Below are 17,503 nucleotides of genomic sequence, written 5' to 3'. Positions count from 1 at the left end.
CGAAAACCAGAGAGAGATGCAAGCGAGTGGGGTTTTGAGTAGAGAGACGAGATGTTCCAAGTGTATTCCAATGGCATAATTCATGGAATATTGTTCATTCTTTGGGTTTACATCTTTTTTTAATCAGAATGAAATCAATCCAATCTATGATTATGAACGTACTGTTTACATGAACACTAAATAAAGTGATCGGGTTCATGTGTGGGTTTATATGTAAAAAATATAAACTCTGAATTGATCTTGGGATGTGTGTACACTGCACAATAATACAGCATTCCCTTGCCGTTTGAAGGGGCTGTCAACGCAACAAATGAGGATATGATGTTGCGTGAGGGCTTCTGGTTTAAATAAACAATACATAAAAAATTAAATAATAATTAAAAATGTTCAAATATACCATCTATATACTATCCAGCAACTATACAAATCATCTAGCTTTGAATTGTTAGAGGTCAATAGTGTGTGATGTTTCGATCTTCTACTGGTCACACATCTTCTCAGAGTTCAGCATTCCCTCGTCATCATGACACAATTACTGAGTCAGTAATGGACATGTGCACAATGTCACAGTTTCAAAAAGCAACCCGATCAAGCCTTTACATGGCAAATATTTTCTTCTCTAACAGATTATAAAAGGTTTACACCACCTCATACAATCTGAATTAAGTTTACATTGGAATTAGCCAATTCATTCCGATTGACATGGTTACATGAGACTTTTATTTGGACTGTGCTACTAGTCTGATCACAAACAGATTACTAGGGTATATGTAAACGCACCTAGTGTCTGGTCAGAATTTGATCTATATATGGTCATTCAAGATGTAGTTCAGGTGTTTCATACACAGTGATGCATCATCAGTGAAAACTCATTCACCTACTGAGGTCTGCCTAGAAGACCGCCACTGGAGCTGGCAGAGTATTCAGATCATCATCAAAGGGAAGGTTCCACTAGAAGCAAGTGTTTCTCCATGATGTATCAACACATTCAATGAACAAGCCGCAAAGGTCTTGATGTACTTGATGATGGACTTGAACTGAACACATGGGTTAAACTCAACCAGACACAGACAGAGACAAACCCAAACCCAATGATCCACCTGCTGAACCCAAGCTACATACACCTGTTTAGACAAGGTGTTCTGCAGATGCATACAAAGCTCTCTGAACAGCCCACACTGGAAAGACCAAAATGATAAAGAAGATCCAAATGGACTTGAACACCCAATAGTTGCTACACAGAAACTATTATGAGTTGCCCACTTGGCCAGAGATCGGACTGTAAGGTGGTGCCAAGCTGTCTGGATTCCTATTTGGTCCAGGTTTGAGTCTGTGTGTTGCATTATTTTTCACATTCTGTTTCCTGTCTCCACTCTTAATATTATCTTTAATACTACTAAATGAATATAAAGGTAGTTTTACTATAGCGATATTGTATTAACCATTTTTTTGGGCAGAAAACATAGATTTGATGCAATTAACAATGCATGGTGTTACTACAGTAATATGGTTTTACTATATTAGCTATTAACCATGTTTAATTTTGAGGTTACAATTAAGGGGCAGTGGTGGCTCAGCAGTAGAGGCTCTGGGTTACTGGCCAAAAGGTTGGGGATTCAAGCCTGGACTGTGCTACTAGTCTGATCACAAACAGATTACTAGGGTATATGTAAACGCACCTAGTGTCTGGTCAGACTTTGATCAATATATGGTCATTCAAGATGCTGTTCAGGTGTTTCACACACAGTGATGCATCACCAGTGAAAACTCATTCACCTACTGAGGTCTGCCTAGAAGACCGCCACTGGAGCTGGCAGAGACAAGATGCCACTGTTAGGTCCAATTTGCCCAGGGGCACTGTATAATGGCTGACCCTGCACTCTGACCCCAGCTTATCTGGGATATGTGAAAACAAATACATTTCACTGTGTGTATGTAAAATGTGTGACCAAAATAAAGGCTTCTGTTCAATTTTACTATAAAGTAATATGACGATACTATGGTTACTGTATCTGTAGAGGACGTTAGGACAGATCTGTGTTTCATCCCCATTTCATGTCATTGAAGACACATTTAATTAAACGTCCACAAATTATTTTATACGTTGAAATAAAATGTCTGAAGGGAGTGAGATTTTGTTCTCAAGGTGATCAGAGGCCTGGAGTGCGGAAGGCGTTTTCACTGGCTCTGGATCTCAGTTGTCTTGGTCAAATTTATTAATTATCTTAGACAATGCGTGATCAGTAGTGTGTCGGTTTATGGTGCTAATTATGATTAAGCAGGTTCAAATTTGGCTTTTCCCAAACCACTTTTCTTCCCATGTCATGACATGAGCAGCAAAGACAGACTCTTCCTTTGATAAACATTAACATGAAATATGGGTTAAAAATAAAATTAAAACCTTTATATGCTGAAAATATTGTTAGGGGTAACAGCTGGGTCCCCAAATATGAATTTTTGGAAATAAAAATTCAGGTTTGCAATCAACTGAGAGAAAGAGTTTACTGATTGTTCTTTGCAGTTCCAATTTACATCACAAGACAATAAGATCCAGTGGTTCCGTAATACAGAAGAAAAAGATATAGCAGCTCAAAACCAAAAGAGAAAGAAACACAAAACTGAAGAGGAAAAGAAAGAAGAGAGTAACCATTCTAAAACAGTCACAAGCAATTGTAGTCAATTGCAAATTGAATTAGAGGTGTCACAGTACAACACTTTCTGAAATTCTTAGGTCAATTACATCAAACATCTTAGTACTTTACAAATATGGTCAATTTCTACATTTGTGCACACAGTAATTCGTTAAACATAACACATCTCAAGTTATCATCTAGGTTTACAGAACTGTCAAGGTATGGAGATGTCAAGGTATGGAGATAAGTTATGACTACCCCTTCGTTCACTATCCAGAAGATACCAAGGAAAGTAATAAAATGTCCTTGAGGGATTTGATTATGGCAGTCACGTGTCATAGGTCACCATAAACAAAATCCAAACACTGAATAATTTCAACATGGAAATAGACATTGTTATGTGGAATTCAGACAAAGGGGTTGTGGGGGGCTTTGAGATGCTTCAAAATATTAAAGGAGATTTGTCTGTTTAGATTTTCATCTGGATCTTTGGAAAAATTCAGGTGAACTACCCTCATGCTTTTGTTTTTATTAATGTAATTAAGTTGAATAATTATCTTTATCATGTAACCATGAACACTGCTGTCCTATTGTATCTACTGCTTATGGTTTTACCTTTTAAAATACAATTGTGGTGACAAATATAAGACTAATCAAGCTCTGCAATGAATTTTTTAGTCAGGATTTAGGCATTCCACCTTTTCAGCCGTCATCACAGCAAGAAGTCGATCTGTAACCTGACAATTTTCTTTAACAAACCAAACGATGATGGAAAATTGTTTCATTCCAGCTAGGTCACAGAAAACAAAATGCAGCATGTGATTGCACCAAATATTTCAACCACATCCTTGAGTTATACCATGACGCAACAAATGGCCGTTGCGGATTGTTGCACAATTGAGAAGGAAAATGTTGTAACTTAACCTGATTCAGTTTATACTCACCAAGGTTGGCAGGGTCTCTGGGGGGGGACCAGATGTGCTCGAGCTGGAGGAAGAGGGCAGAGATACAGGCACTGGTGTGACGACGCCCAGCGAGTCACTGTAGTTGGGTGGTTGCACTGTCGCATCTGGCAATCCACCACTTGACAGATTTGTAACTGTTCCTGATGAAAATATATGATCTGATATCAATGTTTAACACGCAGTTATTGTCATCGACAAGTTAACTTATTTGACCTAGCCAGCTCTCTGTTACAGCATTCATTTGCATTACATTGCAAGCCAGAGTCACTGATATTCGTCAAATTGTCCGCCCACCATGTGCAAGTTCTGTCAGTTTTTTCCTGATTTGTTTTTATAGGCTATTTTATGATTAAATACTCAATCAAATTAATATATATAACAATGTATATATGTTAAAATATCCATCAAGCTTTGTACATATTTATTTGAACAATTAATTATGCTTCTACCTCCTCTCAACATGCTTTGCTAGGGGCTTTGACCATTGACAAAATAATCGTTTTATTCTCTGCTTTGGATGTCAAACCGTGCAGAGGCATGAGCACAACACATTGGACACACTGGATAAGTAACATCGGTTAAGGAGTTTACATGCAATGCAAAGGAAAGCATTTCAATGCGTTTATATGACCACACACATTGTCAGTTTATTAAGCAAAATCGGTGTGAGAAAGAGTGCTTCAGGGTTAAGCATAAACAGGATATTTTTTGTAATATGTGGAAGAGTTTTATGTAACTGCCTCAAGCCTGTACGTTTTTTTTTTTTTTTTTCCATGGATGCAATACTCATCCCTGCCTCCAGGGAGTATTTCACAGAGTTGTGTAGAAATGTGTGATAGAAGAAGAGTGAAGAAGACGCACAAGCAAGTATTGTTGTATGTTCATGCTGATTTTGTCAGTTCATTTAAAGTCCAGAGGGCTGTTTCACAAAAGCAGAATTTAGAAATCCAGGATAAGAGATAAAGCTGGGCTTGACCTAGTGTGATCAGTGCATCCTGGCTTTATCAGTTTCACAAAGGCCAAACCAGGCTCAGGAGGAGCGGCTATGTCAAGCCAGGTGTAAGTAATTCAGATAAGTGGGTGTCAACAGCTTTCTTCAAGAGACCATACGGTCCATCACAGATTCATTGATGCTACAATGGATAAGTTGCGTGCGCCATACTTCACAGCAAATGAGCAACATCTTTTAATGGAGACTTACGACGAATTGAAGCACATCATACTCAGAAAAGGAAACACTGCCGCTATTATAAAGGAGCGAGAAAGGGCATGGCAAACAATAGCGGATCGACTGAATGCGTAAGTAGCTACTGAAAACGTCATAATTATACATTCAAGGAGTTACTTGTCATTTGCTCAAATGAACAACTGTAAACTTAAAAATGAACAGTGGAAGTCAATGTTGTAACATGTGTGAATCTGACAGCTGATTAATTTATGTTACTCTTTTTGTTACACATCCTATCAATATTTATACAGAACAAACATGACTGGACCAAAGAGGACCTGGCAACAGGTCAAGATCAAGACTCGGGAGTCATGGACTGAGCCAGGCCACTTTGCCTCGATATTGCTGAAGATGCAGTCAGCATCACAGATCATCTGAAGCAATAAGTGTTGAGGTCATTTAATGCACATAATAAATGTATGTAGTTGATAGTAGGTCTAATCATAACCCACTCTTACCTGAACATTGATACTATGAAAGGATTTTCTGTTAACAAAATCACCTTCATGTGCACCAGAGGGGCGTTTTATCCTAATGTGTGTGCAGTCCAGCGCACCAATAACATTAGGGAATCCTGTATCAAAAAAGGAAAGAAAAGTATTCCACCTGTTCTAAAGTTTATTTTGTGATGTGTAGCCTAATTCATGTTACCTGCAATGTTGTAGAATCCCTCCTTGATATAGTTCATTCTTCTGTGGCCGGGGAAGGTTATGAAGATGTGCGTATATCCTTTTAATGCCAAATACACACTTCTGACGGTGCGGCAAATAGTGGCTTTGCTAAGATTTTCAGCATCTCCTACTGCATATAGGAACATACCACTAGCGAAAAATCTGAGCCCAATACAGATCATCTGTGAAATGGTCAAGGCATGGCTCCATGCGGTGCGGTGCTGAATTTTGGGACCCAACAGTCTGCACAGGTAGCGGATGCCATCCCCAGAAAAGCGGTAACGCTCTTGCAGGTAATTGTCGGGAAAAGCCAATGGGTCGGACCTGTCCCGAAACACTTTTTCACGTCTGAAAGCCCTTCTCAATATAAGTGCTTCATCTTCTACGATGTCATCCAAAAATGGGCATGCCATTGTAAAGGACGAAACATGTGTTTAGAGCTACTTATATTGCCTGACTTGATTGACAACACTTTTGCTTCTTTATCAGCCATTTCTCTAATTCCCTCATCACATACAATAGCCTATTAAAGACCTATCTGTCAAACTTAGAACAACAGCAGTCTTCAAAAACACAATTGAACAGTAACAATGCCCATATGGATAATTATTATTAATAATGGTAGGCTACCATCATAATGTTACAATAATAATAGTACTTGACTGAATGCCAATATGTATCTGAGGTATTTTAATGCAGGCTGATAAAAATTGCGCTGAACACATAGATGACAAAACGGAATAACTGACAAAACACATTGGTTTCTGATCGGCGAGACCACTGACTGAACAGATAAGGCACCAGGATTGACTAAGCCTGGCTGTTAGCCTGGTCTGGAGCAGGCTAGCTGCACAGAATAAATCGCCATGGTAACTTATGTGCTACTGCTTTCGTGAAACCGAGTCCCGGCTTAATTCAGCCAGGATATCTGGAAAATCCCGGCTTAATCCGCTATCTTGGTTTTGTGAAACAGCCCTCTGATTGAGTAAAGTTATTTGTTCAACACTTATGTAAGTTGATAGTAAATATGTTCAAATTCGTTTGAGGACCTTTTTTGTATTGTTTAATCTCTGTTTCTCCAGATCTTTTGAGTAACTGCTGTATAATGGAAATGTTTGTTTGATGCAGGATTGTTTTCACAGCTTTTGATGATTGTTAAATTGACTTGTATAGTTTGTATTGGGAGTTTTTTGTGTATGACTGGCTTGTTGGAGAAATATTACAATAATACCAAGCTATAGAAAGTCAGATTTCTTATCAAATTGTTTGTTTCCAGGAGGGTTGGTTATTCAAGTTTTTGAGATGTTACAAACAGTAAAGCTGCTTTGGAACCATATGTGTAGGGAAAAGCACAAGTAAGCGAGAACCACATATTATAGCTACCACAAGGAGATTAACCCAACGTGACTCTACCCTCCCTAGCAACCTGGGCCAATTGGTTGTTTTGGAAGCCAAACTTGAGTCACTCAGCATGCCCTGGATTCAAACTTGCGACTCCAGGTGTGGTACTCCCTGTCTTTAATTGGTGAGCTACCCAGGCTACCCATTTTAATGCCAAATACTGGGACTTGATTTTATTCTAATCTTAAATATGTACATTTTGTGTTGTTTGTTTAAAGTCTGGATTCATGTTTTGGTTGCAAATTATCAACACTAATGTCTAAAAAACTAAGTTTTTGTTGCATGTTATATTCTTTTTAAAACGAATGTTGAATAATCCCCCCTCTGCTGACAACGCTCATCTTAGGACAGGAGCTGCTCTGGTTGAGATCTGCGGTGTGGCTCGGAGTTCAACTGAATGACACACAAACGCACCATTAATGGCATTTATATATACTTTAAAGTCTCTTATTTGGGCATTCAAATGTTGTTGGAATTTGAAGTGCAAAATAATCATGATTATTTAGATCAAATAACGGCCAATGAGATGATTATTTAATAGTTGCGACAGGAGTAGTGATGGCATTTACTGCAACAATGGGATATAGTATAAATTAAGGAATCTGGTTGTTTTTTTTTTGGCAGATCTGCTTCTACATACCACACAGCGATCCTGATTCACACCTGCAGTGATACAGTTGGAATATAAAGAGGAACAACACCCAGTGTAACCACTGAAGTCTACTGACACACTATTACAGAGATGAAGTCCGTTAAAGAGGAACAAAGAGGTTGGTGTCCATTCTTGTTTCTTGCAAGCCAGAGTCTGAGCTGTTGAGATCTATATCTAGATCCGGCAGCTGTAGTTATAAAAACATAGAAGCAGTAAAATCACAGTTAAATAAACAAATAATACCTGAATCAACATATGACAGAGAGGATGATCTTCAGCCAGTCAAAGATCACATTAAGTAGATTCTTGTCCTTTGCTTACTGGCATTAAATAGGGGTTTAATTGTATTTCTTTTTTTAACATTTTCTCAATTTACTATGTTCATTTTAGACTCAATAGAAGTGAATGAGAAAAGTCAAGAACTGAATAACGTGGAGGAGAAACATCAAGATCAAAAATGTTATCATTTCATGACTAGTGAAGAACCTTTTACTGTCTCAAAGACTGAAATTAATTTCTCACAGAAAAGAACTCCAAGAACAAGAGACAAAAGTTCTTTCAGCTGCTCTCACTGTGGAAAGAGTTTTGCATGTAATGCAGATATTAAGCGTCACATGAAAATCCATACTGGAGAGAAGCCGTTCACATGCCTTCAATGTGGAAAGAGTTTTACACATAAGGGAGATCTTAAGCGCCACATGAGAATTCACACTGGAGAGAAGCCTTTCACGTGCTCTCAATGTGGAAAGAGTTTTACACAAAAAGGAAACCTTAACACTCACTTAACATTTCACTCTGGAGAGAAGCCGTTCAACTGCCTTCAATGTGGAAAGAGTTTTGCACATAAAGGAGATCTTCAGCATCACATGAGAATTCACACTGGAGAGAAACCTTTCATCTGTTCTCACTGTGGAAAGAGTTTTGCAAATAAAGGAGATCTTACGCGTCACATGAGAATACACACTGGAGAGAAGCCTTACACATGCCTTCAATGTGGAAAGAGTTTTGCACAAACAAGCCATCTCAAAATTCATCTGCACTATCACTCTGGAATGAAGCCATTTAACTGTGATCAGTGTGGCAAGACATTTCCGCTGGCATCACAGCTAAAGGTACACCTGATAACTCCATGCAAATGAGAAACCTCACGTGTGTTCTTTTTGTGGAAAGAGTTTCGTTACATCATCAATCCTGAAAGCACATGAGAGAGTGCATACTGGAGAGAAGCCATACCACTGTACTTCATGTGGAAAAAGTTTTAGCCAATCAAGCAACTTCAAACTTCATCTGCGCTTGCATTCTAGATAAAGCAATTTAACTGTGATCAGTGTGGCAAGACAATTACTGGTGGAGCACAGCTAAAGTTACACCTGATATCTCATGCAAATTAAAAGCAAAGTGTTCTTTTTGTTGAGTTTTGTTGCATCAAGAAACATGAAAAACCATGAGAAAGTATACTTCAGAGTAGCTGTTCAAATGCACTTCATGTGGGAAGAGTTCTAGCCTCTCAAGTAACCTAAGAATTCCAAAATCGTGAGTGAGCAATGTTACTTTCAGGGCCAAATTTAATTAAATGTAATACAATGTCAATCAATTCACTAGGTCCTGTTTTGAGTACATAATACGATTTCTTTCACACATAGTTCAGTTATATATGAGAGTGACAACCGCATTCTGTAACCAAACTGACACCTGCCAATTTTCAGGACTCACAACCACGTTCTCGGCAAACACACGCTGTGTGAATGGAACCATACTGGACAACTTGTTGTTAATTACGTGATTTCATGTGAGAGAGCCAGGCTGCACTGTACACGTGTGTGTCTTGTTTGTTTCATTTGGAGTTTAGTTTTTAAATTCAAATTGCACTTTAAACTAAAAAAGCAATCAAAAAATATTATAACCACCTCCCCAATTCCAAACATGTATTTTTTTATTTCTTTTATTTGATAGGGACAAAGCATGTTGATGAACATTTGTACAGAATACAAGATGTAAACAAGCCGGATTATAGCATGTCATTGTAACAAACAGCATTTCTTGTCATGTGTCACTCCGAGATTTCTTACAGGTCGCCAGCCTGTTGCTGGTAGATGAGCAAAATTACCCGCGCATGAAATACATGCATTTGGACGAGGAGCTTGCGAATTCATCCTCTTTGCATTTGCGGCTGGCAGTGATAGTTTCACAACCTGGGCTACTGTTTAATATATTTGCTGGCTTCCCAGATCCATGGATTTGCCATTTCCCGATATTGTCGATCATTGTCTCTCAATTGAGTGTTGCAAGTGGCATCGAGATCTTTGCAAGATATCGTCGATATCCGATAACATCATACGGTCCCAGACCTAGAGGACAGTAAGTAGACTTACTTATACTTAATTGTGTTTCCACCATTCCAGTGACAGACCAGTTTTTCTGTCAGTCAGTAGCTTCTGGAAATAATGGTCCAGTTTGTCAGAGATGTTAACTCTGTCTTCAACAAAAGTTCCACGATGAGCTCCAAGAATGTCTGCATAAATTTGATCAACAAGTCCAGGGGATTCCTCTGCCTCTCTCCTTACTGTTTAGGACTATATCTCCTGTATGTGCTGTGGTGGTTTGTGATTGTTCTGAGGCAGTAGCATGTTCTTCCATTAACCATTGTTTGGCCTTATTCAGTGTTTCTGCTGTTGTGAAGATATAGCCCTTATAGCGAGGATCCAGCAGTGTTGCAAGCACCAAACATTTGCTGTCCTCATTTTTGGTGTATCTCTTTTCCAAGCTCTGCAACATTGCCTGCCATAGTGTTTTGATTCACTGGTTGTGGGACCCTCATTTGAAATGATATCCCATTGCTCCACAGTTGGGCATGTCATTTTCCCATGTTCCCCTACATACCCAAAGGTAGATTGGGGCCAGCATTTTCAGGTGCAATAAGTGTTTTGTTCTTGTCTGTAACTTTTTTGTGCACACTGTCAAGCATGTCTGTGTGGTAGTATTTGTTATGCCTACATCCAACAGCGCTGAAAGCCAACATTTGAAACTATTGAACAGAGATAATTGTCTGTGGCAGTCATCTCTGTTATTAAAATGTTGATAACTTTGGACCTAGAATCAAAGTTTTGCCATTTTATTTGAGTATAAAATATTTAAGTCAAAGTTATATGGACTCTTCCCAGTGAGGCAAAGCTAGCAGCATCATCTTCAAAAAGATGTGTGTCGAGTCTGTGGGTGACCCCACATGTTTGTTGTGACTGTACATGGTGCTGGCTCAGTGATGTCTTTCTGTCCAGCCGTTTAGCTGATTAAAACAAGAAAATTCTAAATGCATCATTTACATGACTGCCCTGTGATTTTTGTGATGATAAATTCAACATGGCCATGAAAGTGATGCCCACTTTCAGTAAATCTGGAAATGTACCATCTGAAATACTGGACAAATGATTTGGGGATCTAAAAAATGATGTCCTCATATGTGGACAGCAGGAATAAGTTGTTAAATATTAAGATAATACCAAGCTATAGAAAGTCAGATTTCTTATCAAATTGTTTGTTTCCAGGAGTGTTGGTTATTCATATTTTTGAGATGTTACAAACATTATAGCTGATTTTCTGTAAAGATGCTTTGGAAACATATGTATTGGGAAAAGCACAAATAAAAACTATACAAATAAAAATGACTAATTATTTGATGTCTATGTTTTTACATTGGCAACAAAATCTCAATGTTCTCTCTTTGCATTGTCAAACAAACAAATGGTAGCCAGCATTTTACCAATCAGAAATTAGCATAAATGTAATTATTGTAAGGAATGGCCATCATCATCCAATCACTGCCAACCATGTTCGAATAAAATTAAGCACAATAAATGATGTAGCTAAGTGCTTATTACCATTGTCTGTGTCTGCCAAACATGTTGAGTGGTCCAAACATCATCAGCAGCCTGACACTGAACTTTTGGATGGGAGTGAAATCACTTGGCTGCATAGGAAAGCTCTAGGATGCTCCCTTGCTCCATATTTAGTGAATTACTTCAGTGTGTTGTCTGCTTGCACTAGTCTCAAAACAGTTCAAAATGCACCTTATTTTCATCCACAACCCTTATAAAGCCTCTGAAAGCAAATTGTTTCAGCTTTTGGATGAACCCATTGATTCTCAAAGTGATAATGCACTGGGATGCTGAGGCCGAGAATCTTTGACATCCTGCTCATGACATCTGACCAAAAGTGTTGTATATGGACAAAGCCAAAGCGCATATAAATAATCATCGGTGGTGGTTGGACAATGTGGACTGATGTTATTTTGTGTATAACCCAAGCGGTGAAGTATGAATGTTGTGATGTGTGTTCTATGGATGATGCTGTATTGGATCAGTTGAATTTTGTGATTGCAGGACATGGAATAAATGTTGTTACAGACTGCTTGCCAGTTGATATTATGGTCCTTACTGTCAGTAATCCATTGTTGAATTTATAGCTGCTATGTGTTTGTCTGTGGATGTTATTAATTTATACTATGTAGTTGGGACAGCAATCGTGTGTCTTTCACCAAGCATTTATGTAGTAATGTTTATATTGTCTTATTGTAGTAATGGGTATATAGTTTTATGGATTTGTCTGTAAATGGGAGATGTTTTATATCTAAATGTTGAACCAGATCATTTTCTATATCTAACCAGGGAAGGTTTGAGTTATAGATGTAAATTAGTTGTTGAGAAAGTAGAGAGAGATGTTTAAGGCTCCAAGACTGTTAACAAGTTAACAAGACACATGAACAAGAGGGAAAAAGGATAATCACACGACTAGACAAGGAAGTGAACTAATTTCAAAATAAAAGACCTGAAAACATAAACAAAAACACATTTAAACATGACAATACTTTTCCTATTTGGCTCCTAAACTATGGAATATTCTCCCTAACACTGTTCGGGACACAGACGCACTCACTCTGTTTAAGTCTAGACCAGGGATGGGCAACTTTGAAGGTTGCAAGGCCCAACATTTTTTCTCCTTTCTATCAAGGGGCCGGATTACAAATCTGCACTCTAACAATGTTCACCCCCTTACTAATAATAATAATTTCCTCATTATTGTAGGTTATCTATGCATGATTAATGGAATGTGCTTTTAAAGATTTTTTTAACTATATTAACATTTTTATTTAACAATATTTATAAAAACATTATATGTATGTTAAAATCTAAATATTATCACCAAAATCCAAATATTATCATCAATAACAATACTGGATACAAGAGCATAACATTTCAGGGCATTAATACAAAACATTTCAGCACCACAACACACACGCACCGAACAGTCCCGTTCGACATGAGCGAAACCGCATTAGATGTCTTTGGTGATTCTCGCGCTGTCATGGATTTCGTAAAAAGTTTTGATTACTTATACCCTTGTATTTTACCCTCTACATCTGTGAGGAGAAAATATATATACATAAACAATAGCGTGCATTAGCTCACTGACAATCTGAGGTAAAATTTAGCTCAACTGAACTTATAAATTAAGAACAAGTGTTAGTTGTTGCATGCTAGAATCCTACAGTGACCAGGAGGTCTGTTAAGAACAATATTTATAATAACATCATATCCTGAATGCAATCTTTACATAATCCCTTTTTCAAATAATTATAATCAATCCTCATTTTTGACCTAGGGGCCGTATTCAACGATACTGCAGGCTGCATATGGCCCGTGGGCCGCCAGTTGCCCATCCTTGGTCTAGACTAAAGACTCATCTATTTAGCCAGGCATACACCTAATGTATCCATCAACTCCCAATTAGGCTGCATTAGTTGGGTCTGCTGGAACCAGAAACATTTCTCATCATCTATAACACTGCAATAAACTGAATGGCATCTACGCTAATATTATTCTGTTTAATAGAATTTTTGGAGACCTTTTCAGAGCACCAGCTTAATTGTGAGAGTTCACACAGACAGCCCCCTGTAACAAACACAAAACCTTCTTCACTCAGCTGGTTTATCTGACCATTAATTCCATGTGCCTCCTTTTGTATCAACAGTCATCAGATTGGTTAGATTAGATTCAACTTTATTGTCATTGAACAAAGTAACAGGTACTTGGACAACAAAATGTAATTCATCTTCTGTAAATTATTTACAAATGGCCATCTCTAACATATCTGGTTGCACGCCTGTCTGAACTTTCATAAACCAGTATAAGTCATCAATAAATAATAATAAAACAAGCTTCACATCAAGAGCAAAAAAAAAAAAAAAAAAAGAAAAAAAAAGAAGGTAAAACCAAAAAGTCCAAAATATCCAGATTATTTACAGAGGTCTTGAAAATACTTAGAAAGTAAAGATATAAAAAAAAGAAAGAGAGGGAAATCTTTGAAGTACTTCCCCTGAATCCCCATTTGGCTCTACTTTGGGAGAGTTAATCTATGTCGCCGCACTTTGAGGGTGGCAAACCTGTCAATGACCCTTTGGTGTTCAATAGACATCACAGCTAGGTGCTGGCGTCTGCTTTGGCCTGTGGTCCTCCTGAGCCATGTATGGAGCCGACGCAAGGCACTAAAAGACCGCTCACATGTACAGCTGCTAACTGGTATCGTCAAGGCAACCTGCATAATGGCGTTCAGTGAAGGGAACATTTCCGAATCTAGGAGTTTGTACACTGCTAGCATGTCCTGAAACTGTACCAGCCTCACTCTTGCGCTTCAGAAAGTTTTTTGCAACAATCATTTCCTCTGACTTAAGTTCAATATGGTAATGCAGAGCCAGTGCTGTCAGATGAGGCTCAGACAAGAAATGGCCTGAGGTTGGACTGCATGCCTGAATTCCATTGAGCACATCCTCATTCACACCAGAAAAACGCCTCTCAAGTTCACAGATCATTCGGTCCAGACAAGGAAACAAAAGTTTCCTCTTGAGATCTTCAGACTCTGAAGAGCCACAGGTTTCACTGCCTGCCCCACAGGTTGACTCAACAACATATTCATCCATTCTCTTTGTCTTCCGCCTCTGTCCTGAGGATGATTCTACTGCTGTCTGGTTTGCCTCACACATAGCTATTGTTCTGGAGTACAGATCTGCAGCAGTGGTATCACTGCGTTTCTGCTTCATGGTGTCAGTCACTGCATTTTTGTATGTCACTGCTTGGGCAATGTCAATGGTCTCCTTCTGTAGGTATCAGTGTAAACCTGCTGTTACAGACAGGAGAGTGTGGAAAACCATCAGCAAATACACTGAGGAGAATTTACTGAGTTTTGCCCTCAATCCAACTGCTGTAGGTGTCTTGATTGTGGAGAGGCACTCAATGATAGCAGGGAAATTATCAATCACTGTAGTCACTGAATGAAGCTGGCATGCCCAGTGTTCTGGCTCTCTATGCCCTCTGGTATTGCATTAGTTTGCCGCTGTATTTATTTATCCTACCCTCTAGGGGTCATTATCTTCTTTAGCGGGTTTGGGTTTTTCTTCTATGTTTTTTACGTGCTCAAGTTCAACGCGTTAGTGATGAGCGGAAGCAACAGGCAGAAAAGTTTGTCTCACGAGGTGTTAGGAAAATGTTCCTGAGGCGTTTACATTTCTACTCTCCTCTCAAACCCCCGTATATCTTCGAGAAGCGTTGATATGACATAATCTGTAAGTAGCCTAATTTATTGCCCATATTGTTTTTCTAAATAATCTGTTATTTGAGAGGTTATGTTAACTCTTCCTAGCTGAACGTTACTAGCTTCGCGTTTAGTATGTGATCGCGCAATATACTATAAGTCGATGCTATATATAACTCTGTTGTTTTTTTGTCATCCCGGTCGTCAGATTGTACTTATAGGTTGTTAAAATTGAACGAATAGTCTCGGGTGTTTCCGGTATAGCTTTGATGAATGACTGGCTGAGTTCGCGTTCGACTAAATGTAATTAAAAGAGAAAATCCTGTTATGCTTTTACAAAATAATGTAGAAAGAACAAATTTATAGCTTTATTATTCAGTAGCGGGAATGTATGTCGGTATCTCAGACACGTTGATTAATATTCTGAACTGATTGTGAATTTGTGTACAATTATCTGCAGTATATTCAGCAGCCTGCATTATAGCTTCTTGATGCAGGCTGTATTGTTTTATCACTGTAATCTGGTGATTCTTATGTTTTGTATTCTAATTATTTCCAATATGTAAAGGCACAACAATGTGTTTTGATTTGTTAAATGTATCGTTAATAGTATTTTTTTGTATGTTCACAGTTTTACAGTAAAAAGGCAAGAAGGAAAGATAGTGAGAAGAATACAGAGTCTTGTCATTCCTGGAACCTCCTATCCTTGTTGAATTGTTTAGCTCGCTGCATAGGCTGAGTAGCTACACACTCAGTTGAGGGCAGAAGAGTAAAAAGATTATCCATCTAGCAAGCATTCGAGATGTCTCAGTCAGGAACTACACCACCTATGTCCCAGATGGTAGCCCGGTCGGAGTGCCACTCACGTTCTTCACGCCGTTCGTCCACCAGCCAAGCTGCAGCACGAGCCCGAGCAGACGCAGAAGCTGCCCGCACCAGAGCACGGTACGCCAAACGCCAGATCGATATGGAGGTTGAGAAGGCGCGCATCGAGGCAACGCTAAACGCTCTGAAGAAGGAGGGTGAGGCTGAAGCAGCGCTTGCTGCAGCTCATGTCCTGGAAGCGGTGGCTGACGAGGAGCACCACGCCATCGACCTCACTGATCAGGGCATCTCCCCTAAAACGCCTCCTTCCATCAGACGTGCTCGAGACTATGTAAACGCTCACTTCACCAACTTCAGTTCGGAGGTCAAAGAAGAAAGGCCTGACACAGGACAACTGGTCAGTCATGACGTCTCTCGCCATTTACAACAGAGCCAAACACCAGTCGCTTCCTCTCCAGATGAACATCTCACTGATTTTGTAGGCAGAGAGCAGCTGATGTCCCCTCCTACACACATAAAAATGGACATTACATCCCAGCCTAGACCTTCAATGACTTCACAGACTGAACTGTCGGATCTAGCAGCCTACCTAGCACGCCGTGATCTGCTCACAGCCGGATTCAAGGTTTTCGACAACCGTCCTGAGTCCTACTTGTCCTGGAAGTCCATCTTCGGCAACGCCATAGTAGGCCTCAACCTCAAGCCCAGCGAAGAACTTGACCTTCTAACCAAGTGGCTCAGTGGGGAGTCACTTCAACACGCTCTGAGGATCAGGGCGGTCCATATGAACAACCCACAAGCAGGCCTCCAACGTTTGTGGCAGCGTCTAGATAAGAGTTATGGCTCCCCAGAGGTAGTGGAAGCGTCACTCTTCCAACGCTTACAGACTTTTCCAAAGATATCCAATAAAGACGCTCATCTGCTGCAGGAGCTTGCAGATCTTCTGCTAGAGTTAGAGTATGCTCAAAGTGAAAATTATCTGCCAGGCCTTAGCTTTCTTGACACCCCAAGGGGATAAACCCGATTGTTGAAAAGCTCCCTTATGGACTCCAGGAGTCATGGGTGAAACAAGGGACAAAATACAAAAAAGACAATGGTGCCGTATACCCACCTTTCTCATATTTTGTTCAGTTTGTAAATGACTATGCCGAAATGAAAACAGACCCTAGCTTTATGTTACAAAGTTCAAATATAGTAGCTCCAAAGGTTGACAAGACACTGGTAAAACCAACCAGATACAGAGTTCCTGTTGCAGTGAACAAAACAGATATCAGTCAAACAAACGGCACAGCTCAAACATTCATTTTCAATCCGGACAAGCAATGTCCTATTCACCACAAGCCCCATTCACTCGCTAAATGCAGGGGATTTAGGTCAAAAACACTAGATGAAAGGAAAGGTATTCTCAAAGAACACGCTATTTGTTATAAGTGTTGTTCTTCCACAAGTCACAGAGCTAAAGACTGTAAAGCCATCATCCAATGCTCAGAATGTAATAGTGATGTGCACGTCTCCGCCATGCATGCTGGTCCACCTCCGTGGACACC

At 39.3% G+C, this 17,503-nt stretch overlaps 1 pseudogene; it reads left to right on the top strand.

The window, feature by feature from the left end:
* The first annotated feature begins 4,460 nt into the window (after positions 1-4,460).
* Positions 4,461-11,189, top strand: LOC127644922 (gastrula zinc finger protein XlCGF8.2DB-like; annotated as a pseudogene).
* Positions 11,190-17,503: the final 6,314 nt, after the last annotated feature.

This window comes from Xyrauchen texanus, chromosome 6, assembly GCF_025860055.1.
Source record: "Xyrauchen texanus isolate HMW12.3.18 chromosome 6, RBS_HiC_50CHRs, whole genome shotgun sequence".
In the NCBI taxonomy this organism is placed as follows: Eukaryota; Metazoa; Chordata; class Actinopteri; order Cypriniformes; family Catostomidae; genus Xyrauchen; species Xyrauchen texanus.
Note: the sequence above shows the minus strand (reverse complement) of the source record. Positions and strands in the feature narration are given on the sequence as shown.